The following is a 24,426-nucleotide window of genomic DNA, read 5'->3' on the forward strand; positions in this document are numbered from 1 at the left end:
AAGGATGCGGAGGATCCCAGGATTCATGGAGGTCTCTCCTTCATAGAACAGAGTCATAGAGTTGGAAGAGACCCATCCAAGGGTCATCCACACTATTCCAGGTGAGGCCTGAACAAAGCAGAATAAAGTGTCGCTATTCCTTCCCTCGGTCCAGACACTCCAATGCAGCTATAATGGCACTGGCCTGCCTTGACCATAGAGCCACACTGGAGGACCTAGAAATGCCTAGAGAGACCACTTGTCTAGGGTTTTCTAGGCCCTCCAGTGTGATTCTATTGTATGCTTGGCCTGGAGATTGACCATAGAGCCACACTGGAGGACCTAGAAATGCCTAGAGAGAATGTATTGTTTTCAGATATGGATAAGTGAAACTGCGGCTATCAAAATGGTAGCTATGTCATAAATCTGCTAATGTATCATGGTGTTCTGTCCTCTCAGTCGAAGACCTTGAGGAATTTGTTTCTAAAGGGTCTTTAAAATAATCTTAATCACAATCCACTGTCCGCTGCCTGATTTCGCAATCCTGTGTGGGCTCAGTTCTCGGAAAGAGGGGTGGGAAAAGTAACTTCCCAAGCCCTGCCTTGCCTAAGGAGAGGGACAAACCTGCCATCCCCATCATGGCGGCCACATGGGTCTCTGTCGATCATGGGACTGGAATCCAAAACCGGGGTCTCAGTTTACCGGCTGCCTCTTGGGGGAATCCCTTACTGATCCTATAGCCGAAATGCCATCCCCTTATCCCCAACAAGGGGCCTAAAAATAAAGGCCTGGGGTGGGAGAGGGACAGAGGACCCTCGGTGGGCCAGAAATAACCCAGCGTCCAAGGCGACCTGGAGAAGGACTCGCTCTGCAAACTAAGCCGGGCCGCATGGACTCTGGGATCTCCGCTCCTTTCCGTCCCTTTCCTTATTTTAGATTGCTGTCGTAAGTGGAAACCGGCCAAAGGAGCAGCTGCAGAGCTGGGGTCGGCATGCATTTGGGGCTGGCATGCATTTGGGGCTGGGGTACGTGCGACATTCCCACCCCCAGAAGAGGAAAAGAGGAAAATATCTTCGTTCCAAGTCGCCTTCCCACTTAGCTTTACTTCTTCCTCCTCAGATACCTTCCAAGTGGGAGTTGGGCTGCAAATCCCATCCCCATTGCTCCCCAGATTTTGGGAAGTGTCACTCTAACAGGTTCAGTTTAAAGGCTCTAAGGCAGTGGTTCCCACACTTTGGACCTCCAAAGTTTTTGACTTCGGCTCCCAGAAATTTTTAACCGTTGGCCAAGCTAGATGGGGCTTCTGGGCATTGAAGTACAAAACATCTGGAGAACCTGTGCAGTGCACAGATACAATATGAAAACTCTATGCACAATGTGCAACTGCAAAGTAAACTGCAAAAGCACAATGCACAACTCCAGTGCACCTGCAGTGCAGGACCCAACTCTCGAAATCAGAGTTGGACTACAAATCACATCCTCATTTGGGTCAATTTTGGGGGAACTTTACCCTAACAGGTTTATTTTAAAGGCTCTAGGGCAGTGGTTCCCAACCATTGGTCCTGCGGACATTTTGGACCTCGGCTCCCATAACTCCTGACCATTGGCCAAGGTTGACTGGGGCTTCTGGGATCTGAAGTCCAAAACAAATGGTGGACCAAAGGTTTGGAACCATTGGAGCAGATGGCTGTTGGCATTCCTTTCCAATCTATGTGGATTCATGATTCTTCCTTTTGCAAGCCATGGAGGAGTACTTTCTAGGAAGGACAAAAAAATACCCCTCGATGCCAGAAGGTGAAAAGAAGGGATATTGCTTGCAAAGCGTTCTCTTTCGCTTGGTGGCATTGCTATGCCAGACATCCGGATATCCCAGACTGACAGCTGTTCCCCGAAGGCCCCATGGGGAGACTTCATTTCACCGATAAAAAAGACAGATAGAGAGGGGGAAAGAAACCGCTATGTTTGGAACGGCTCCGGCGTCTCATGTGTCTCCAATGGCAAAGTGTTGAAGGAAACAGCTGAGCAACAGCTGCATCGCGGCCGGAATAAAGGCTCTGCAATATTGCAAGAAAAGCAACATTGGACACAGAAGGAGGAGAAGAAGAAGTGAGAATCGGAGGAAGGAATATCAATCATCTAAGATGTGCAGATGACACCGTAGTACTAGCAGAAAACCTCACAGACCTCAGCCTCATTCCCACGTACAAATAAATTGGTTTGTGATCTGAATCGATGGATCGATTTGATAGTGGAGTGTGGCTCCCGCTACATTTGCCCCGATTGCATCTTTTCTCTGTAAAATAACCCACTTGTGTTTCACATTCACAAATGAATCGGTTCAAAATGGACCCACTCCAGCCAGTCGAAGGGCAAATTTAAATCAATTCCGATCCACATCTGGTTCACACTTGCACAGAATCGATGTATCAAAAAAGATGCAGAAAACACCAGCGTCAAAAAGATGTGGGTTAAATGGGTCTAGCACATGGCCCCCCTCTCCAAATTGCTTCAGTGATTCAATTCAAGTGTGAACCAGGGTCATTTGAACAGGTTCAAACCAATTTGTGATTCGGTTTAAGAGGCAGTAGGAATCCCATCAAACACAATGGTAGAATCAAATGGTCTCCCTTAGATAAAATGGCAAAATCAAGCTTTGCTTTTGGGAATTATATTCAAGCCTTGGGTGGTTGAATTGGTGCATAAAGGATCTGTGGATATGGAAGGGCCAGCTGCCCCGCCAAATCCATGGGTCCAACCTCCCCGTTGCCACTATCGTCCCACAACTGGCCCAATGGGTCTGCTCCGGTTTGGGACACTGGAGGCCTCAGCGGAAGAAAACGTGGTTTTTGTGCCCGGCGAAACCTGCTTTCCGTGCAAGAATAAGCTCAGGTGCTTTTCGTAAATGAACCCTTTCCCAACAAAGTCTCCGAAGGGTAAAGGATCTCACTAGCTTTTCTTTTATTTCCCAGTGGGGTTAGCTGGAGTTATCGAGATGTTCTTGTTCTGATGAGATGGCAAATATGAGCGTCTGATCTTCACGTTCCTAGTGGGAAATGTCCTGAAATGACATCCCTAGTTCCCCATCTTCCCCTACCTCCAGTCTGTCTTTCTTTCTTTCTTTCTTTCTTTCTTTCTTTCTTTCTTCCCAGAAATAATTGACTCAGTCGCCCCCACCGACACGGACCGTCCTATTGACAATCCCATTGACTGTCCTATTTCTTGCCTTAGTAATCATTTTAATGATTTTAATTGTCTTCCTTCCTTCCTTCCTTCCTTCCTTCCTTCCTTCCTTCCTTCCTCTTCTAAGCTCTGGCCCCAATTTGTCAGTGACACAAATCCCTTGGCTCTTCTCTCTCTCTTTCCTACTCTGTTTCTCATTCCTTCCTTCTCTGGCTGTGTCTACACTGCAGAATTAATGCACTTTGACACAGCTTTAATTGCTTTAAATGCTATGGGATTTGCAGTTCTGTGAGCTATTTAGCCTTCTTGGTTGGAGATCTCTGGTGCGGCAGACTACAGACTACAAGGATTCCACAACAAGGAGCCATGCCAGTTAAAATGGTGTCAAACTGGGTTATTCCTGCCGTGTGGATGCAGCCTTTGATTAGTGGAATGATTTGCTTGTTCTGACCAGGACTAATTCATATCTAAAGTACTGTTTTTTCTGTCCCAATTGAAGTCTCTCAATGCGTCTCCAAAGCAACTCCAGATCTGATCTGTTGCCACAATCTTAGATCTTGGACTTTTACAGGAGTTTATAGTTTGGCTGATAAATTGTTTGGGACGGGGATTTCGCTTCAAAGCCTCTTGCGCATCCGAGGCGGAAAAGTCGTGTGGCGCATAAACAATTCCATTGACCTGGACAATTTCACCGCCGTCGAAGCTCCCCGGTTATTATAACATTATTGCAGCCAAAGGGAACTTTCCAAGTCCGGTTCATAAACAACTCTCTCGCAACGTATTTGTCAGCCAAGGGGACCGGAGAACTGTTGATGGTCTCGGCTGGGAAATAAATGGATTGGAGCCCAAGGAACCGATCCATGATTTTTTGCAAGAGAGAGAGAGATCCGTGCCTTTAAAACCCCATCAACGTTTCCTTGTAATGACAGGCCTTTAAATCTAATTATGGCCGCAGCAGCGACAGAGAGGAATAATTCCTCTGCATTTGCTTTGCCACGGCTGGTTAAGGCCAATTGGTTTCGGGGGTCTGGAATCACCCCAAAAGACCCCTTTTAGCAGTGTCTGTAGCAGAGAAAAATGACGGGAAAGGAGAACAAAAGGGATGGAGACTGAGGGCGCATCTAGACGGCAGAAATGATGCACTTTGACACCACTTTAACTGCCATGGCTCCATCTTACACAATCCTAAGAGGTGTAGTTTTGAGAGGCACCAGCACACTAAGGGCTAAACAACTACAAACCTATGAGGTACACAACAACAAACCAATCTTATCTATCTATCTATCTATCTATCTATCTATCTATCTATCTATCCATCCATCCATCTGATACACAACAACAAATCCTACCTACTTACAAACCTATGAGGTACACAACAATATTTCAATCCTATCTATCTATCTATCTATCTATCTATCTATCTATCTATCTATCTATCATCTATCTATCTATCTATCTATCTATCTATCTATCTATCTATCTATCATCTATCTATCCATCCATCTGATACACAACAACAAATCCTACCTACCTACAAATCTAGCAGGTACACAACTACATTTCAATCCTATCTATCTATCTATCTATCTATCTATCTATCTATCTATCCATCCATCCATCCATCCATCCATCCATCCATCCATCCATCTATCTATCTATCTATCTATCTATCTATCTATCTATCTATCCACTCTCTTTCTTTTGTCTGTCTCTCTGCCTGTCTGTCTGTCCACAATCCATCCATCCATCCATCCATCCATTATTAACCTCTATTTATAAAGCGCTGTAAATGTACACAGCGCTGTACATACAATCTTTTTAATTAGATGGTTCCCTGCCCTCAGGCTTACAATCTAAAAAGACATGACATAAAAGGAGAAGGGAAAGGTGGTGGGGCTAGTAGGCTGATACATATAAAATCTATCTATCTATCTATCTATCTATCTATCTATCTATCTATCTATCTGTTGACAAATCTAACAGGTACCCAACAACAGGAAAGCAGGAGCTTTCCTAGACTTCAGTCTACATCTTCAGATACATTTGAAATATTGCAAATTTGCAATTTGGAAATGCACCTGAGGAAGTCGACCGACTTCTTCCTTTCAGTGAGTCTCAAAGGTGCTGCAAGATCTCTCAGTTCATCTATATACTAGGCCCTCTTGATGCAAACGTCCATTGGGTCACAATAATTCGAAGCCAACTGGATGGCAAATGAAATGATCCATGCGCAACATTTTCCTTTGGAGTCATCCTTTGGTGGGATGCTTATTGTAGCAAATGGGGTGGATAAGGACAGTGTGCATTTGATGCTCTGCCTGAGGTATTGATTTAATAAAATCCCCTTCTTCCCTTTCTTAGACCCAGAGCGTTGCTATGACTGCAAGCGTCTTGCTGACTAGGCCTGGAAAAGGAGGAAGAGGAGGGACTTGGGGTGTTTCCATGGCAATCTACCCAATTCCTTCCATCTCTGCCTTGGATTGCTCAGCAACATCCAACAAAACACTGAGTTCCAGAGATTTCCTCCGCAAAGGGATTCCCCAGTTTGCCTGGAGAAGCAGGAAAACCTGCAAAGGGCAAGACTGCAGTTTGCAAATGACAGGTGCGTCCACATTGATGTTGCAAAATGGGCTTTCAACTGGTTTCAAAGATGATGATGATGATGATGATGATGATGATGATGATGATGATGATGATGATGATGTCAGCCCTCCTTATCCATGGATTTTTTTTATCCATGGATTCAAGTATCCACAGCTTGAAAATATTTTTTAAAAGCATAAATTCCAAATAGCAAATCTTGATTTTGCATTTTAGATTAGAGACGCCGTTTTCCTTTTCCCATTACATTTAATGGGACGAGTGACCAGGGAGTTTGATATCAAAGGGGGATCCTGGAACCAAACCCAAAGGTTTCAGGGACCCAGTTATTCCCAATCCTTATCTAAACGCTGCACTCAGATCCATTAAAAAGAAGAAGGAAAAGAGCCCTGGTCTCGGTTTTTGTGTCAGCTGTTTGAGCTCTTCAGAAAAGGCCTCAGGATGAGTCAGCCTCCAGCAAAATCCTGGCGAAGGAGGGAAAGGGGGCTGGCGAAGGAGATGGCCAAACAAGGCAATGTTTGTCTTAAATTCAGCCCCGAGTAGAGATTCTGTGAGGATCTATCGGGAGGAGAGAGTGAAAATATGAAAGAAAGGAAGAAGGAGAAGAAGAAGAAGAAGCATATTTCCTTGCAAGTGACCCGGCCGCCTTGCAAATGTCACCCGCCATCTGCGCCAAAGCGATAGAAAACACAGGAGTTCAGATGAAATCCCTCCAGCTGCCCACCCAACGTATCCAAAGTAAAAATGCATTCCTTTGTAGGCAGGTTATAATAAAATTCCTCTCTGAGAAAGAGAGCTTTTGGATCCCACTTCTGGCCCACTCTTCCTATGGCCTCCATTTGCACTGCACAATGTTGGGAGGAATGCGCACATAGGTTTCAGTTTGAGAACCCTTTGCAACTCGCCTGCGATTCAGATTGGTTTTGTTCTCCCCATCTCTCAGATGGAATGGTTGCGGCAGAGCAACTGTGCGAAATTGAAGGCTTTCATGACCAGCATCCATAGATTTGTGTGGGTTTTTGGGGCTATAGGGCCATGTCCTAGAAGAGTTTGTTCCTGACGTTTCGCCAGCATCTGTGGCAGTGGCATCTCCAAAGAAATGATTAACCCGGGATATAAATGATGATGATGATGATGATGATGATGATGATGATGATGATGATGATGATGATGATGATGATGGTGATGATGACCAGGCCTGGAACCTGATTGAAATGGATCTAACTAATCCAATTTATCCGGGATCCCTGGGTTCTAGGAGGCTACCATGCATTCTGGAACCTTGTCCAAGAAAGGGTTTGGTATTTTGCAGCACGCTGGGATTCAGGATTTATTCATTTTCGATTCAAGTAATGGTCTCAGCAAAGTTCCTTTTAGGAAGGACAGGCTCCTGCTTTGCAACGGCGAGGCATTCACGAGTCCCTTTGCATCCATTCCCTTTCAGTCCCGCTCTCCCTGCTTTTAAGAGCCAGGAATGGAAGGAGTCCAGATGCCACCGGAGGAGACAGACGTTTACATCTCAAAAGCAACAAGGCGGGGAGGGTTTGGTGCGTTTTCCTCCCTTCCGGCAGCTTTTACGCCAGCGATAAATGCAGAAAGAGATTTCTCCAGCTGACAAAAGGCAAATTTATGCAGATGCAATCGGTTAATTAAAACTCACTTGGTTAATCAGCGGCAGCGGCTTTAATCAGCGGCTCCTCTTTAGCTAATTAAGGTGAACCTTGTTTGCTTTAGGTCAGAGCTATGAATTATGACGGGAACCACCTTCCTTTCCCCAATGCCTCCCAGCCAAAGTCTGCTTCGCTCATATGTAAAAACGTATTTGTCGTGCACGTTCCATCATCCATCATCATCATCACCACCACAACCATCATCCTTTTTTTAAGGTACACTTGTGCCTTGGCCTTGATTTAAAAGAAAAATCAAAATAAATAGGATCAAAATGACTCTGGGGTTTCTGAAAACATGGGACTGAGCCGAAGTTAGACTAGTCATCTCCATCGACTACATTCCTCCATGCTCTGTTTTATCAACAAGGCCTATTTGATAAATAATCTCCCCTCCCAAGATATATGTTTTATAAAAATAGACCGACGCCTCCGAGGCACAAAAGTCAGAAGGGTTTCCAGCCGACGTTTGCCTTATAAGTCCTTCTTTTTCGAGAGGTTTAAAACCCTGGACCAAGGTAATTGCTGGGCTTTGGCTGAGACTTTTCAAGGGTTGGTCTATGGGAAGCCAAAAACGGCTTGTTTTAAAATAGGACGGGGGAACATCATAGCAAGACCGTGGGGAGAGGTCTTCCGTTTTTGGCCACCACCAGGTTGACTTTGATTTATGCCAACGATACGAATGAGAGGCCTATGAGACTTGAATAAGCTGAGCCTCCGTTTTTGTGGGGGGTCCAGACCAGATAACCCACAAAAACAGAGGGCTCTATATGTAATATATATATTCCTTATACAGTTGGCCTTTGATATCTCTGGACTTGTCATCTGCAAATTCAAGCATCCATGGATGGCAAGCCTGTGTTGTCCCCAATGCCGGTGCATGCACATGACCACGCCAACATTAGGAACAGCTGCCACTGTCCCGTGGCGGCGCATGGACGTCACCATGTTGTCATTAAGTCCCATTTTCCCTAATGGCGGTGCAACTGCATGCACACACTGCCATTGGAGTCCCATTGTTCCTAATGGCGGAATGGCTGCATGCACGCACGGCCATTGGGGACAATGGAACTTGGGCATCTGTGGATTTGGGTATCCACAGGGGATCCGGGACTGATCCCCTTGCGGATACCAAGGGCCTACTACATATTCCAGGACCGTCTCAGTTTCTTCGTTATTTCTTTTCTTGGATTATGGAGCCACTCACCTGCCCTTGTGCCCTTGAAATAGGACACTTGGGTTTCAACCAAGGTTTCTGATAACACAATAGTCCTATCTGGGTCCTCATCTCTGCTCAGGCCTCCATGGAAGCAGCTTTAATAACCACAATGCCTTGCTAAGACAGCACTCTTGCAACATTCAATGCTCTCTGCATGAACTGGCTGAGATCCTACAAGAGGACTGCATAATGCTGAACGGAAAGACCATGCAACCAAATGCACAACCCAGCGCTATTTGCATGCCTTGCCACAAACATGGCGGCTTTGCATGCACAATTCTGCTTTGTCAATTTTGAACCTGAATACAGATGTTCTGCATCGTCAGATGAAAACATCCAGCTATTTCCATCGGAGGACTTAGACACGTGTAGAAAGAGGCCAGCCGGATTCTGGCCCCAAAGAGTCAGCGCCAAAGAACAGGAGGTGCTCTGTAAGAACTGTTTAAGCTCTTGGCTTCCTTCCTTCAAACAATGAAGTCAACTGCCTTTTGCAAGCCAATGGTCGGTCCCCAAGGAAAAGAATGGGGTGGGGAGGGGGGGGGAAACACTGGTCCATGCCAAAACCCTGGTGCCTGTGCAATAGCAGAGACGGTCAGTTTTATACTTGCTTTAATATACATATCCACCCCGAACCCTGTGACTGTTTGCATAGCTTTGACTGAAGCCATCCATCAGCCAGGAATAGCGGCGATGCAACGCTCAGCCCCCGTCTTCCAGGTACACAGCCCTTCTCTCGAAACATAAAGAAGACCTTTTTGCACCATAAATGTGTCCATTCCATAATCTTTCAACTGGGAGAAATGTTGTAGCCAGGTTTTAGGGAACCCACTGGGACCAGTGAACAAGACTGGGAATTGCAAGTAGGCTGACAAGGGAATTTGGAGCAGATGGGGCAGGTCTGGATCTATGAGGCCAGCCAAGAAAATAACTCTCAGTGGAGACAGGTCCATACTTTCAAACAGGGCCGCCTCGAAACATTTTGCTGCCTGAAGCCAAAGACAAAATGGCACCCTCTTCCCCCCCAAAACTGGCTGGATAGGCCAATGAAAATCTGGATTCGGTTAATTAAATCTCTCTGGTAATAAGCTATGGTAATGTAAGCCCAATGCACGCTATTACAGTTCACGTCTCTGATCACTGCGAAAGAAAAATAGACTTATAGATAGATCAATAGATTAGTCGATAGAAAGATAAACAGATAGACAGAAAGATGGACGGATGATAGATAGATTGGATGGATCGATGAATGGATGGATGGATGGATGGATGGATGGATGGATGGACGGACTGATGGACAAGCAGGCAGACAGGTAGATAGAAAACTATTAGATATGTTGATGGACAAATAGAAGAATAGATAGCCAGACAGAAGGATGGATAGGTTGATAGATAGATTGATAGATAGATAAATAGATAGACCTACTAGATAGACAGACAGAGAGAAAAATAATAGACCAAACTACTACATGGCCAGAATGTGTTCAATATCCACCAAAAGAGAGGGATTTATTAGGGTTGGCTATATATAGCCCTTCACTGCGCTGGCACTGAGTGTGTCCCAGGAGAGGGACTATATTTGGGAGACTCAGGGGACAATTAAAAAAAACCACGAGACCATGGTAGGAAAATGCATCCCGTCTCAACAATCCTTTTCCTCTCTAAGAGATATTGAGAGCGGTTTCTCAGGTGGAACGCTTGGCTTGGACATGGAGGCTTCAGTTCAAGTCACCGCTGGTCCACAAAGCTTATTAAGAACCTCTGACAGCCAATGCTTCTTGACGCCAAAGACCCATCTAACCCATCATTCCTGTTCAACCAGTTGCCCCAGTGGGAAGCCTGCCATTGCTACACACTCTGTCTCACATTCTCCAGCAGATACAGGACTATCTTACTGGCCCCAATGCTTTAAGGTCACATAGACAGACCTCCAACTAGCAGCCACTGATGGACCTATTGTCCACAAATCTTGCTTTAAGGAGGGACAGGTGATGGCTTCCATGTTGGTGCTGCAGTGAAGCCATTCCTGGTTGTAGTTCTGGTTTTAACATAGCTGTCCAAGGTGCTGAAGTGGTTCTGAGATGGATCAGCACCTTGGAGAACTCCCACGGACGCAGAAGGAAAACCTGGAGTGGGTTCACATCTCCACCGACATGGAAGCCACCGGCTGTTGGTGGTTTTCATGCACCTTAGGAACCACCTTGGCTCCTCCAAAGGAGAAAGGGAGGTTACTTAAACAATACACTAAAAGAACCAGGTCCTGCCCTTTCATGACCATCCCAAATCTGTTGCTCAAGTTGGTTGCCTCTCTGCTAGGTATTGTTGTTCTTGCCTCATTTTCGACTCCCGAAGACCCAAAGGTGAACTTATCCTGAGGTTTTCTTGGCAAGATTTGTTCAGAGGAGATTTTCCGTAGGGTCGCCGTAAATTGGTAATGATTTGAAGGCACACAACAACAACAACAACAGCAGCAACAACAACTTACTTCAGGCTTCTTTGGTGGGTTGTTTGTTTTTAAATAGTCCAAGTGTCCCTTAGAGTGTGACATTTGAGATGCTACTTTTTGGGGGGAGCACTATAGCTCCCAAGAGTCCTTAACATTGGTCATGGAGATGAAGGCAGAAAGTGGAAAGAGCGAGAGAGAAACCAGGGCATTTTAAATGCAGCTGAGAAAGTGGGATTAATCCTAGTCAAATCTGGGCACTTGGAAAGTATGCATTCTTTCTCATTCATAGTAAACCTAACCAGGAACACTTAAAAGCAGAAGCTCCTCACCACAGAGTTTGCAAAATAGAAACCTGCTCCCCGATTAAAAGTTTTGCCTTGCTTTCTTGTACCAGTTGCTTAGCAACTTTGGGGGGGAAATAATATTCTGGAACGGAATTGGCTTCTCTCAGGAGAAACCCGTACGCCGTTCGCTCCAAAGGGTTTCGTGTTCCTTAAGACGCCCGGTTCAATAAACAACACAATTTCCTCTCCTTCTCTTGTGCGACACGACAACCTTTGCACTCATTTAAAATGCTGGATGCTTCTAGGGATGGTGGGACCCCAAACGTTGCAGGAAGAAATGATGATGATGATGATGATGATGATGATGATGATGATGATTCTGGGTTGCAAAAGGATGTGTGTGTGTGTATGTATGTATGTATACACACACACACACACATATATATACACAGTCAAGTCACACTCTCTCAGCCTTAGATGAAGGCAAAAGCAGACCCTCTCTGAATGCATCTTGCCAAGAAAACCCCACAATTAGGGTCTCCTTAAGTGAGGAATGGCTTGAAGTCACACAACACACATATAATGTTTTGAATTTCTCTTGGCCAACTTGGCTCCCTTGCCAACTTGTTTTGAAGGGGAATTTGGGACATAATGGAATAAGGGACCTCTTCTTGTTTTGTTTTATTTTGGAGAAGGGTTGAAAGCACAGTTCGTTTGCTCTTCTTATCAATTAGAAAGTAAGCAAGAAAAAGGGATCAGAGTGCCTCTTTGTGATGCATTCCCCCCAAACACTGTTCCATTTTCTTCCATGCCTTATGTGTTCCAAGAAGCTTTTTAAATCCCCTCCTTTTATATCTTCATCACAGCCTTTTCGGAAACAGAGCAGGCTTTCCATTCCCTTGGGAAAAACCCCAAATAAGCGACCACAATCTACGCTGGTCAAGATGCACACAAACACTTTGGGAAAGGTCTCTTGGGAAGCGGCTCCTCTTCTTGCAGCTAAATGCTTGTTTTCTCAGGCCTCGGATGGCCTCGCTCTCCCTTTGCACAGAAATGGAAAGAAGGATGGCAAATGCGGTGTTCATTCCCAGGTTGAAAAACCACAAGACGAAAACCAAGACAGACTCATCTGCCCAAACCCCTTGGAGTGGGGTCAAGATGGCAAGTCCTGCCAGTCCTGATCTCAACAGATCCCTACAAGTGCCCCGTTTCCAAGGATTCACCAGGCAAAGCAAACGTTAGCCGCTCACCGGTCTTATAGAAAAAGCCATTTCCAACCAAGTGAACAGATGTCACCCTTTCTAAAAAAAGTCACATTCATCCAACCAGCAGCAGGAAGGAAAGTCTCCTTGGTGGGCTCAGAAGTTCAGAGAACGCCTCGCTGTGAAAAGCTAGAGTCCTTCAGCCATTCATCCGGAAAGACCATTCCCAAAAGGCCCTCTGGGCCGCTAGTTTAGCCAGGGTCAGCTCACCCTCTCCATGAATTGTCACAGAATCCCAGAGATGGAAGGGACCCCCAGAGGTCACCAAATCCAACCTCTTGCTCAATGCAAGATCTCCATCCCTTCCAATATTTGGAAACCATCCCCGGCAGGTAGCTGCCCAGCCTCCTTTTCTGAAGGCATCTGGAGAAGGAGACCCTAGAAAGTCCATTACTGAACTGTTCCTTCCAATCCTCAATCCAAATCCTGTCACTTGGAACCATTCAATCTGGTCCTAAAGAGCAAAGAATTGCCTGCCTCCTCCTTTGTGTTGCAGCCCTTGAGGTGGGTTTCCATGGCTGAGCTGGGATTCGAATCCTGGCCTGCAGAGTCCTAGTCCAACATTCAAACCACTATACTGTGCTGACTCTATTTGAAATACTACTAGTACTACTACTACTACTAAGGTTTATATCCCGCTCCTCCGAATGATCAAAGCGGCTTACAATAAAATAAAGGAACCCAGAATTGTTTCCCAAGGTTTCCCAAATCAATGCATTCAATTGAAGTATCCTTGGAAGAAATGAAGAACGTTTCAGCAAAGTCTCTCCAGGTCTCAGCCCTGGAAAGATAAATTAAGGCCTGCTGTATATATACCTTCCCATCGTTCCAAATGCCTGCGTGTCATAACATTGCAAAAAGCATCCCATTTGCAAAGCCACTTGGCCTTCTTGGGCCGATCGAGTGAAATCAAGAAGAAGGAGGAGGAGGAGACAAAGTTTATTCCCTCTTCTCTAAGCGCCAAGAGTTTAGCAGCGGGGAAGGAGAGTTTGGAGAATGCCACCAGCAACGTTTGGAAAATTGGAAGCAGAGAGCCGTGCGGATTTTACAAGGCGTCTGGCTGTTGGAAAAACCACCTTTGGACTCCTTGTAAAATTAGCCCCTTGATATGGAAGGCAGCGGGGAGGAGAATTCGCTACCAAGGCCTTCTCTTTATATTCTCAATGCCTGGCTGTCTTTCTCGTTCTCTCCTGGCAAGAGAATGAATCATATCAATCATATCATAGAATCACTGAATTGTGGAGTTGGAAGAGGCCCCAAGGGCCATCATCTGCAACCCATTCCCATGCAGGAAGACACGATCAAAGCACTCCCAAGAGATAGCCATGCAGCCTCTGTTTAAAAACCTCCAAAGGAGGAGACTCCACCATTTTCCAAGGCAACGTCTTCCACTATCAAACAGCCCTTACCCTCAAGCGGTTCTTCTTAAGGTTTAGTTGGACTCCCTTTTCCTATGGTTTGCATCCATTGCTCTGTGCCCTGTTCTCTGGAGCAACAGAAAACAAGTTCCCTCCATCCTCAATAGGACACCCCTTCAAATATTTAAACAGGGCTATCATATCAACCCTTAACATTCTCTTCTCCAGGCTAAACTTACCTAGCTCCCTAAGTCTTTCCTCCTGGGGCATGGTCTCCAGGCCCTTCAACATTTTGGTTGCCTTCCTTTGGATTTTGTCTTCTTGCATGGAAGAAGGGAGTTGAAATGGATGATCCTTGGGTGTCCCTTCCAGATACTATGATTCCTGCATGGCCCTTGGAGCGGCGGTCTCTTCCAACTCTAGGATTCTATGTATTCCTGCATGGCAGAAGAAGGGGATTGGACTGGATGGCCCTATGCATTCCTGCATGGCAGAAAGATGGTGGACTGGATGGTCCTTGGGGTCTCTTCCAACTCTAGGATTCTATGTATTCCTACATGTCCAAATGGGGTTGGATTGGATGTCCTTTGGGGTTTTCTTCCAACTCTATCATCCTAAGTGCAGAGAGCCTCATTGATCAAAAACAGAAAACAAAGCACAACAAAACAAAAAACTCAAACTTTTGACATGTCCTTTGCCTCCTCGGAGTTTAAAAATATCCCTGGTATTTAGAGCGCCTCGTTGAGGGGGAAAGAAAGAGTGATTTGAAAGTAAAATTGGCCGGGTTCCTTGCTCAATTGTCATTGCTGTTCCTTCTGCAGAGCGGCCCCCTCTCCTCTCCAACGTTGTTCTGTCCAAATTGGATGTCGAAGGCACACACACACACACACACACACACACACACACACACAAACACACACACACAAGAGGATGAAATAAAATAAAACAGTGTGGGCGGGAAGCCATCGGAAAAAAGCTCTCTCTTGAGAAAACTCTCCTGTGTTTAAGGATTCATATATTCCAAAAGGCAGCCATTCGGTAGATAGCAAACGGTGGATGCTCTTAAATGGGGACGGAGCCGGTCCGTCAAGCGGAAAACTCTCAGGGGAGGCAGAACACCCGCCAAGATGAAAACTTTTGCCTTATTCCGCCTTCAAAAGTCAGAGTGAAAGATTGCAATATTCTCGTATCTACTCAGCAAGAAGATATGAGAGTTTTGGCACAGTTTTGGAGAGTATTTTACCCCACTTGCAGCCTTTTTTTGCAGAAATTTCACCTTTTTCTTTGCACATAACTTTGTCATTGCTGTTGTGTGCCTTCAAGTCCTATGGCAACCCTAAGACAACTCTATCATGGGATTTTCTTGGCAAGGCTTCTTCCATTTGCCATTGCCATCCTTTGAGGCTGGGACAGTGTGACTTGGCAAAGGTCACCCAGTAGAAACATCAGGAATAAACTCTTCTAGAACATGGCCACATAACCCACAAAAAACTATGGATACTGGGCACAAAAGCCTTCGACTTCATGTCACCCGGTAGGTTCCCATAGCTGAGCTGTGAGTCAAACCTTGGTCTCCAGAGTCTTGGTCTGACGCTCAAACCACTACACCATGCTGTCGCTATTGCATACAAAAAAGTATCATCACATCTCCTCCAGATGTTTGGGACTTCAGCTCCCAGAATGCCTGACTGTTGACCAAGCTGGCTGGGGCTTCTGGGAGCTGAAGTCCCAGAAAACGTGGTGGAACAAAGTTTGGGAATCCCTGAATGGCACCAGATGGACGTTTGGACCATCAATGATGGTCCAGAGTCTATCCAAGGATCTAGCCGCCAATGAGATTATTTCCACACTGCAGAAATAATCCAGTTTGACACCACTTTAACTGCCATGGAGCAATGTTATGGGATCCTTGGGATGGTAGTTTGTTGTTTTCACATATGGGCGCTTGCTTTCCTTTCACCCCGTTTTTATCCCTGCAGCTTACGGCGAGACAATATAACAGCATTTTAATGAAATTGCACACATCAATTACCGCAAGGAAAAAACACACATATACAGTAGGAGACCGGAAAGAACAGAATCCACAGCGGCAATAAAACAAACAGAGCCATTAACATGCCACTGCGGCGATGGAAAAATCCTGGAAAGCAACTTTTAAAATCTGAGTCGTAAGCATAGAAACAAGAATCGGGGAGCAGAGAGGCACCCTCCGCAAGAGTAGACCGGCTTCTGAAATGAAGTGTCAAAACCCAGACTATGAAATTGAGGGATTATCAATCACAAGCGTACAAAATGATCGAGTGCCAATGGTGATTTTCACTGAGTAATAAAGGAACAATAAAGGCAGCTTGCAACCTATTATGTCCACACTTGCGTACTTCCCAGCTCTTCATGTGGTCAAGCAACATCAGTGTGCGGTCAAGATGGCCAAAAGGTCATGAAGAGGAAGATTTAACAAACTAGGGGATTAAACAAGCTGCAGTGGTTTGCTTTTGCCCAATCCTCCTGGGAAGGGTAGGAGTCTGCCCTGCTTTCTCTTTCCCTGCCATCTGAGTCAACTGAATGCAAACTACTTTTGCACTTCGGACTCTTGTTTGCAGCAATGGAAGTAAGCTGAGGACAAAAAAAGAGGGAAAGTGGGAGGAAGAGAGAGAAACCGGGACATTTTAAAGGCAGCTGGGAAACTGGGAAGGCAGAGGGTTAACTGCTGCCAAACTGGGACAACTGGAAAGTATGCCTCCATCTATTTGCAGGTGGAAAACTTTTTTATTCTGCAAGTCTTTAAGGACTGGCTGCTCAGGGAAGAAGAGCCTTGAACAATATGCTTAGATCAATGCTGGGGAATTTTGGGAACTGTAGTTTTGTGAGAAATTTAGCCTTTCCTCTCTGGTGCCACAACAAGTGACGATGCCCAGGATTCCCTAACACTGAGCCAGGGCAGTTAAAGCGGTGTCAAACTGGATTATTTTGGCAGTGTGGACTGGACCTTAATCCTGCCCAACAGGGAGAGAAAGTCTGATCGTCTTTCATTTTGATTTTGCACGAGGAAATGAATATTCCTTGAGTTTGCACAAGAAAATGAAATAAGATTTGTACATGTGAACATGGTACATGTTGTAATTCTCTATCGTAGTATAGTATATTCCTCAATCCGTACAGGGATTTGTAGTGTTTTTACTGTTAGAGGGATGAGTGCTGGGGTTTCCCTGTGTGCTGTAATCCTCTATTGCTCTGTTTATCAGCTCTTGCACAGTTTTATGATTATTTACAGAAATGTAAACTCCACGCAGAAACTTGGCACGATGCAATGGTTTGAGCACTGGAGTAGGACTCTGGGAAACCGGGATTCGAATCTCCATTCAGCCATGCAAGACCAAAGGCAAGTCACACTCTCTCAGCCTTAGAGGAAAGTAATAGCAACCCTCCTCTGAACAAATCTTGCCAAGAAAACCCTACAATACGTTCGCCTTATGATCGCCGTAAATCAGAAGTTGACTTGAAGACGCACAGCAACGACTGCCATGGATTTCCAAGAGGCTTACTTGCAGGTAACAATGCCAAGAATTGCAGCATCTTCTTGTCGGTTCTCAAGAAACTGAAACTGGATTTTCTTTGAGCATCAAAGCTGTCTCTTCAGTGGGTTTTGAACAAGGCTCAGTTTCTTTGTTCCCTTTTTACTACTGACTCGAATTCTTGCCGCTACTTTACGGCCAAACCCCACAAAATTAATGGCCCTCGACATTTTATTTAACTATCTGAGAACAATGAGAGTCCACCCACAACGTCAAGGCTGTTTTATGGAAGTTGCTTCTTCCTTCCCCTGCAGAACGGATCAGGTTTTTGGAAGGCTTTACTGATAGGGAGAAGTGGGGGAAAGAGATACAGCTCTGAGACAGAAAGACAGGATCCACAGAGCAATGGAAACCATGTTTAAGAAGTAATGAGTTATGGCTACACTTCCAAGCCCCACCATTAATTAATCAATCACCGTTGTAGTTACAATGATGATTAATTAACGACGGAGCTTAGGATTTACATGATGTTAAAGGAGATCATGAAGACATTGAAATACAACATTTCTTGTACTTTGGCTCAGTCATTAATCAGAATGGAGACTGTCATCATATAAAATGTTTTCCAGTGTTTCCTTTCTATATAAGATTGGACTAGAGAGCTGGAGTTATGCGTGAAGTATTGATTAAATATTGGAAGATTGGTCTTGGTCAGCATTGATTGGGGATGCTGGGAGTTGTAGTCCAAATAAAATCTTGTCACCAAACTTTGGAGCGGAGACTTAGAGCAGGGCGAGGGGTAATATGGATGTTCAATGGGGCTGGACTGTCATTCAGAGCAGACTGAACAAGGGTAGGGGATGATGGGGTCTGTAGTCCCAAGCACCTGAAGGTCCCAGGTCTGGGCTGAATGAACGGTAAGGAAGCGGTTGGATGGCCATCTGTTGTGAGTGCTTGAATGGTGTCTTCCTGCATGGCAGAAATGGCTTGGATCAGAGGGCCTTTGGGGGATTTTATGTTTAATGCACTGGAGAGCAATGGTTTATAGTCCAACTTTCTCTATGGACACTTGGCTTTCAAATCATAGGAAATTCACCTCCATCAGCCACAGCAATGCTGGATGCTGGAAGCCATGGGGCACGCCATCCCAATACGGTCCCCAGAGAGGTTTGAAATAATGGCACTTTCTCTTCCCCGCTTTCTGCCTTTTCGCTCTCCTCTCTTTCCTCGGCTGAGAGGAGTCGATGATAGGCCAAGCTGGAGAAGGAGGAGGAGAAGGAGAAGAGCATTTTCTTTTTCAAGGAATGGTTTATTTATGAAGTGAGATTTACGCTTCAGCATCAGTTCTGAGAAACTCAGGCGACAAGAAAACACTCCAACCAGTGTGTCTTTGTAGCACCGACAACATTGTGTGTCAAGAAGGAATGAGGGGAAGGGAGAGAACATTGTACATCGGAAATTTCATATCAAATAAAATATAAATATCTCTTGGTCTCAGTATGATGGCAAGGATGGAAACGCTACCAGGTCACAGAAGTCCATACACTTTCACTGTTGTCATCGTTGTCGTTGTATGTGTGTGCTTCAGGTTGTCTATGGGCCTATGGCAACCCCATGAATGTCATAGGATTTTCTTAGGCAAGGAATCCTCAGAGGTGGTGATGCCAGGTCCTTCTTCCAAAATAGAGCCTACAGTGTCCAGTATATTATGGTCTCCTGTCCAAGGACCAACCAGGGCTGGCCCTACTTAGCTTCCAAGACCAGAGGGGATCTGGTACCTTTAGGCTACTTAGTTCCTATACTTTTGTCTTTTTAGCAGTCCACTGGGTCCGCAGAGCAACCAGCAGAGAAGTCAACAAACACAATGCGTGTGCCTTCACGTTGCATATCGACTTACAGGGATCCCATGGATTTCATAGGGTTTTCATGGGCAAGGAATCCTCAGAGTTGGTTTTGCCAGTTCCTTCCTCTAAAACAGAGCCTCCAGCACCTGGGATTCATTGGTGGTCTCCCATCCAATGACTAGCTAAGGTGGACGTTGCTGAGCTTCCAAGATGAGATAGGAACTGGTGCCTTCAGAGTACAGTAGGCCATAGATATCTACTGGGGTTCGGTTCCAGGAGCCCCATAGACACTAAGTCCCAATAAATGCAATAGCATAGTGAAATGGTGTCCCTTTGCTTTCATGGATGCTCAAGTCCCAAGCAACACAATGGCATAGTGAAATGGTGTCCCTTTGTTTTTTGACATTTGTATCTTTTTGGAATATTTTCAAATCACGGATGGTTGAATCCATGGATAAAGAATGGAAGGTCAACTGTCTTCAACCACTCACTACTGTCAACACTGTCTAGGTCCAATGGAAGATATAAATCCCAAACATCCCAAAGGCCACGGTTTGCCTACCCTTGATAGAAGAAAAAGACCAAGTTGGAAATTCGGGGCAAGCACCAAGCTCACAGCAAGAAGAATTGACACAACGATTTTGCCATTGCATCCGAAAAGTCCCAAAGAAAAGCAACAAAGCCGAATCAGACAGAAAACGCCAACTTGGCTCCCATGTTTGTCACTTTCTTCTTTGCTGGTGGCTTCGGTCCAGCAGGGATTAATTTTGTCAGCACCGCAGGGTGAATCTTAAAAAGCAAGCAAACAAATGCTCTAATGGATTTCCCTTCAGTTGGAGAGTCAGAAAAGGACTGCCATTAAGACGAGTTATTTTCTTTCTTTTCTTCAAATTCTTTCTTCTTGCAAAAAGACGGGAAAGTGTTCCTCTCTCCGAACGCATCTCTCTCCTGCATTTAAATTCAAAGCACCAGGAGAGGCCCTATTAATTCAAGGCACCACAGCGGCAGCTTGTTCATGAAGTTTTCTCCAACCAGAGTCCCCTTCCCAATTAATATTCTTAGAGCAACGCTAGAAAAAATATATTACCAATTTGTTAAGGCCTTAACTGCAGCCATTCCCTCCCAATAATTAAATAGGGGCTTTCTCCCCTTTTTAATTTCATTGATTTGGTGCGCTTGCAATGGATTTTAAATTATGAGATCCACCAAGCGTGTCTGCATTGCATGCTGCGGGAGGTACATCTCTATATGTTTGCACTATTCCTTCCTGCAGAAGTCGCCTCTCCCTTTTCCAAAATTCAAAATTTTAATTCAAGGGCGATCAAAGCGGGAAGGAGATTTGCTATTGGGAAATGCCACCACAGGGTGACTTTTTCCTCCTCTATTCAGGGTTACATATCCCCTTGGGGGCTCTGGTGGGTTGAGAGGTGATACCTTAATAAACAATAATACATTTTAAATCAAATGACCTCTGAATGGTTCATTTGCACCACTGAAGGAAACCTCGGTTGTGTTTGGTAGCTGCCCTTATGTTGACGTTGACTTATGGGGACCCCTTGAATGAGACACCTCCAAGCCTCCCTACCATCAATGGTCCTACTCAAGTCTTGCGGACTCAGTACATCTATGGCTTCCATGGTTTGAGTCCATCCACCTGGAAGGTGGCCTTCCTCTTTTCCTATTGCCAAATATTATCATCTGCCCTTATGTTGACTTTCACTTATGGTGACCCCATGAATGAGAGACCTCCAAGTCACTCTGTCATCTAATGCCCTGTTCAGGTCCTACAGACTCACGGCTTCCATGGTTTGAACCCATCCACCTGGAATTTGATCCTCCTCTTTTCCTATTGCTTTCCACCTTACCAAACATTATTGTCTTTCCAGTAAGTCCTGTCTTCTCATGATGTATCCAAAATGCGACAGGCTTAGTTGGGTCACTTTGGCTTCTAGGTAGAGTTCAGGCCTGATCTGCTCTTGGAACCACTTATTTGTCTTTTCAGCTGTCCATAGCATCCCATAAAGCTCTTCTCCAGCACCACATCTCAAATGAATTGATCCCCTTCCAGTTGGCTTTCCGCACTGTCCAATGATGGCATGGACACTCAACCACACATGGTCATCTGTAACCTCCATCAGCATGCCTTGATGTCTTGGTTTGTGGATGTTGGTTTGCTGTGACTTATGGAGACTTTATGAACAAGAGACCTCCTGGCCATCTTGCCATCAACAACCATGGAGTCTATCCGCCTTTTGATGGGGTCTCCTCCTTTTCCACCTTCCAGATGTGGAACTATTGTGTTGTGATTCCACTTTTAACTGCTGTTACTCTGTCCTACAGAATAATGGGATCTGTAGTCAATGGAATGATGCTTAGAAGCCTTAGCCAGAGAGCTCCTGTTCCTCCTCAAACTACAAATCCCAGGATTGTATCGGAACAGCTATAACAGTTAAAGAGGATCATAATGCAATAATGGGAGAGTGTGGAAGATCCCCAGTTCTGTTCATCTCCTGGTTGTAAATATGTACTCCACACACGTTGCAAAACCCATCCTTGAAACAGGAATACAAGGTCAGGCACCCTAAATGTCCCTGAGTGACTCTTGGGGGAAAGAAATGAAGACAGAAAAATCTCCGATGTGGTGAAATTCCCCTATAGAAATGGATTTTATAAGTTGGGAGTCTGTTATGTTACACTTTTGGGATTTCTTAGAACTGGGTGGGGGAAATGCAGTCCATAAATAATAATTAGAACAACAATAAAGCAGGCAAGTAAACAAACAAACTCAAACATGTCCACAGGTTAAAGCAAGAGATTAATTGGTTCTTAAGGGAGTGTTTACCAATGGCAGAAGATTAAATAAACACTTCAGAATGATTTATGGCTCTAGATCTAACAGGATGAATGAAGGTCAGCCGGCTGGTACCTTATGGAAGTGTGGGCTCCTGGCTCTCCTCACCCCAAAGGCCCAATTCCAATGCCCATGCTGGCTGTGGATGGTGAGATGTGTAGTCCAACATCTCTTGAGGGGACCAGTTTGGGATCAGCCATGGAAAGCCCACAGTGTGGCCTTGGGCAAGTAGTCAAATCATAGAACAGATGGAAAAGACCCCAAGTATGCCACGCAGGGCACCATTGGTTGGAAACAACATGAAGTCACACAGCAACTACAAACAAGTTTCTGAGGGCCATAGAAAGATTTAGGGGCCATATGTGGCCCACCGACCACAATTTCTCCCACTCTTCTAAGCTTATTGGAGTCAAGGACTTTTCTTTCACAAGTCGACAAGAGAGCCCTAGCAAATCTGAGATCCACACAACTAAGCGAAGTTGCACACCAAGGCAAACTCTCCCTTTCCTGTTGAGCTTGCGGCCAAGGAGAGCTGACTTGAGTTCTGTCTTCCAAGTAGCGAATATCCTTCTCATTTTCTTCTGTGTTTCAGGCACCGGTCCTAACAGCTAGAGGCATAGAAGCGGAAACCTCTTTGCAGCAGCCTTATGTAATCACACGCCACCAAATTAACTCGAGCAGACAGTTCAAGGTCTTGCAAGGCTGGGAGAGAAAGAAAGAAAGAGAGAGAGGAAGACGGAGAGAGAGAAAGAGAGAGAGAACAAAGAAGCAGCAGAAGAAGAATACAAGAGTATTGTCCCAGCGAGAAGTACAAAGACCTTGCAGCCAGGGACTTGTTACAGTGGCATCACAGGAGGGGTGCGAGGGGTATGGACCACAGCGGGCGACACACTAAAAGGGTGGTATACCTGGTCAGGGGGCTGCCTCCCAAGTCTGGCATTGGACTTAGAAGGCAGGGGGTGGCTGGAGCAGTCATGGGCAGGAGCTTCAGGACTGCAACTTAGAGGAAGAGTCTGATAGAAAGAACCCAGGCAAGTTTTCCAGATGGAGAACAGCCTGCAGCTCTCCTTGTTGCAGAGCAGCCTTAGCTAGCTCTCTCTGCTGAAGAGCCTCAAGCAGCAGGACAAAGGCAAGTCTCACCGACGGATGAGGCTGAGGACACAGCTGGGGTCCCAAGCCCACAATCCAGTAGGAGGGAGAAACAGATATGGCAAGGATGCTCTGCCAGGCTGTGGGCCAAGCAGCAACAGGAGAACTCTGAGTAAGGCCCACTGGTGTCAGGCCACTGAAGAACTGAGGGGCTGTACAGTACACACAGCCCCTAAGGACAGCACAATGCCGCCCCTTTCCTAGCCGGATTGGGGCCATGCCAATCACATGCCACAGCTTCAATCTGGCCCTGGAAAGGGTGCCATAGCCATGTGTCTGCGGCTGGCCAGTGCTCCTTCAGTACTGTGTTGTATGGACACAGCACCGGAGAAGTGCCGTGGCACCATGCACTATAATGGCACTCTGGGGACAGAGTTGGGGTATGCTTCATGCGGACGTGACACCCCTCCCCCAGCCTTAATGGCTGGCCTGAAGAGTCCCTGAGTCTGTCTTTGGCTAAGGCTGGAAGCAACTCCTCCGTTTCCTCGCCAGCATTCCTGTTTCCAGACTCCTGCATTTCACACCTCCCTCGACTCGGACTGCTTGACCAAGGCCTTTCTCCTAATGGACTCCCAGAGGCAAAGACACTTTCTAGCCACTGGAAGTCTGCAGTCTCTGCTTGCACTCCCAGTTGATGGTTCCCTCCCAACCTGGAGGACATAGTAGTCCAGAGAATGAATGAAGGTGCAATGCTGCACTCTTACTACAAGGGCCAGCAGTGCACACTTTGTCTGACAGCTACCTCTCCTACAAATAACACCCTCTAACTAGTGGGTCAAAATATTAAATATTTTCTTTTTGTCATTCATGAGAAAGAAAGGTTTTCTCCACCCATTGAGACATCTCAGGGAGAGATGATCATTGATGGTGATCAATAAGTAGTTCCTTCACTGTTTTTCAATTACCATCTTTAAAAAATATCTAGTAGATGCATAGAAAACCACATGAAAAAAACCAGCCATGAGTATTCCCTCTGTTTTCAAAACTGCACTTTGATCTTCGGAGGTCTGGGGATCTTCATCCCAGAAATACTGATATGAGTCAAAGATGAACCTTGGAAAGTTTCGACGCCAAGTG

General features: G+C 45.6%; 1 protein-coding gene across 2 annotated transcripts in view; it reads right to left on the reverse strand.

The window, feature by feature from the left end:
• Nucleotides 1–24,426, reverse strand: part of LOC149306531 (voltage-dependent T-type calcium channel subunit alpha-1H-like) — a 139,554-nt gene that overhangs the window by 90,691 nt on the left and 24,437 nt on the right. The window lies entirely within an intron of this gene.

This window comes from Sceloporus occidentalis, unplaced genomic scaffold (assembly GCF_023333645.1).
Source record: "Sceloporus occidentalis isolate IW3139 unplaced genomic scaffold, rSceOcc1.0.p SCAF_10, whole genome shotgun sequence".
NCBI lineage: Eukaryota > Metazoa > Chordata > Lepidosauria > Squamata > Phrynosomatidae > Sceloporus > Sceloporus occidentalis.